The sequence below is a fragment of the Schistocerca gregaria genome, unplaced genomic scaffold (assembly GCF_023897955.1).
Source record: "Schistocerca gregaria isolate iqSchGreg1 unplaced genomic scaffold, iqSchGreg1.2 ptg000652l, whole genome shotgun sequence".
NCBI classification, from domain to species: domain Eukaryota; kingdom Metazoa; phylum Arthropoda; class Insecta; order Orthoptera; family Acrididae; genus Schistocerca; species Schistocerca gregaria.
Genome location: NW_026062036.1, coordinates 70001 through 72500, shown reverse-complemented (window position 1 = coordinate 72500; position 2500 = coordinate 70001). Strand labels below are relative to the sequence as shown.

The 2500-nt window shown below is 52.7% G+C and overlaps 1 pseudogene; it reads right to left on the bottom strand.

Moving 5' to 3' along the window:
• LOC126318093 (large subunit ribosomal RNA) overlaps positions 1–2500 on the bottom strand; it is a 6450-nt pseudogene that overhangs the window by 2008 nt on the left and 1942 nt on the right.

The following is a 2500-nucleotide window of genomic DNA, read 5'->3' as shown; positions in this document are numbered from 1 at the left end:
TAAATTTTCCTTTGTCCTGATAGATTCAGGTCCCATAACCCCCATAAGTTGTTCTCTGGGTTCGTTGTAGAGTGCGCAGGCATAGACTATGTGATTTGAGTCTTCCTCCTCGCCACATGTGCATCTGCCTTCGTCTTCTATTCCCAGCTCATATATTTTCTTTTTCAGGCCGTGGCCTGTCAGAAGACATGTCAGGGAGTATGGTGGAATCATGCCCCCACGCCAGTCTGTCTGCCATAGTTCTACATTTGGTACCCAGCTAAAAGTTTCCCTGCCATTCTGTGTCTTGTTCCACCTTTCCTGCCACTCTTCCTGCAACATACAGTTTATGTGTTTGTTAGCAGTACATCTAGGGTTTTGCCCCATGACAGCTCTTGGAACCTGGAGCCCAGCGACCGAGCCACCCATTCCATGTTTGGTATGGTATAGCAAGGCTGCTTTGACTATCTCCAGATCAAGTGGCATACACCCTGTGAGTACTTGGAGAGCATCAGTTGACACAGTCCGGCAGGCTCTGGTCATCTGCAAAAGAAATGGTCGTTGGATTGAGTCTAGTATGCGTCTGACATACCGGTGCTTCGTCCGATCTGCCCACGCAGCTGCACCATACCTGCAAACGGAGAGACAGAGACCTTGGTATATTAGTTTTAGTGATTTCTTTTGCAGACCCCACTCTGTTCTGGTCACCCTCAGGAGTGCACCTGAGACTTCACCCAGCTTCTTCTGAATGTTCCTCACATGAGGTGTGAACGACAGTCTTTCATCAAGGGTTATTCCTAAATAAGTGAATTCTTGGACAAACTTTATGTTCTTGCCTTCAAATGGTATGGTAGGCGGTCTGTGTCTATCGAAAGTGCCTTTGATGGTCATGGCGACTGTTTTGTGATGTGATATTGCGAGCTTGTTCTGTCTCGTCCACCTGCTGACTTCGCCTAAGGCTGTTTTTGCTCTTTCTTCTATTTGTTTCCTACTTCGTCCCTTTATTATGACTGCCAGGTCGTCTGCGTAGGCCACCTTTGCCCACTGCTCACCCTCCCTCTCGACAACCATCTCATCAAAGACGAGGTTCCAGAGGAATGGACCACAAATGGAGCCTTGTGGACAACCCTTAGTGACCCATTTCTCCACGACACCAGCCTTGCTGCTCACCATCACCTTTCGGTTCCGGAAATAATCTCCCATCAGGTCGTACAAGTTTTGTGGGCATTGCATTTGTCTTAGGCGCCTCATAACGCTGGGCCACCATAGGTTATCAAAGGCGCCTGCTATATCTACAAACACTACAACAACGTACCTCTCCTCACATTGTACGTGGCTTAGTACTTGCCTAATGGCCATCTCTGTTGAAGCACCTTTCCTGAAGCCAAACTGATTTGGGGCCTTCAGGTCCGATTCCTCATATCGTTTCTCGAGACGATTTACAATTAGCCGTTCTAGGACTTTCCCTAGGATGGGGAGAAGGCATATTGGGCGGTAGGATTTTGGTAGATAGGGACAGCGGGAATCTCGTTAATCCATTCATGCGCGTCACTAATTAGATGACGAGGCATTTGGCTACCTTAAGAGAGTCATAGTTACTCCCGCCGTTTACCCGCGCTTGCTTGAATTTCTTCACGTTGACATTCAGAGCACTGGGCAGAAATCACATTGCGTCAACACCCGCTAGGGCCATCGCAATGCTTTGTTTTAATTAGACAGTCGGATTCCCCCAGTCCGTGCCAGTTCTGAGTTGATCGTTGAATGGCGGCCGAAGAGAATCCGCGCACCCGCGCGCCCCCGGAGGAGCACGCTAAGGCGGACGCGGCCTCGCAGCAAGGAAGATCCGTGGGAGGCCAAGGCACGGGACCGAGCTCGGATCCTGCACGCAGGTTGAAGCACCGGGGCGCGAACGCCGCGCAGGCGCGCGCATCCTGCACCGCCGGCCAGCACGAGGCCAACCAACGGCGAGAGCAGACCACGCCCGCGCTAAACGCCCGCACTTACCGGCACCCCTACGGCACTCACCTCGCCCAGGCCCGGCACGTTAGCGCTGACCCACTTCCCGACCAAGCCCGACACGCCCCGATCCTCAGAGCCAATCCTTATCCCGAAGTTACGGATCCAATTTGCCGACTTCCCTTACCTACATTATTCTATCGACTAGAGGCTCTTCACCTTGGAGACCTGCTGCGGATATGGGTACGAACCGGCGCGACACCTCCACGTGGCCCTCTCCCGGATTTTCAAGGTCCGAGGGGAAGATCGGGACACCGCCGCAACTGCGGTGCTCTTCGCGTTCCAAACCCTATCTCCCTGCTAGAGGATTCCAGGGAACTCGAACGCTCATGCAGAAAAGAAAACTCTTCCCCGATCTCCCGACGGCGTCTCCGGGTCCTTTTGGGTTACCCCGACGAGCATCTCTAAAAGAGGGGCCCGACTTGTATCGGTTCCGCTGCCGGGTTCCGGAATAGGAACCGGATTCCCTTTCGCCCAACGGGGGCCAGCACAAAGTGCATCATGC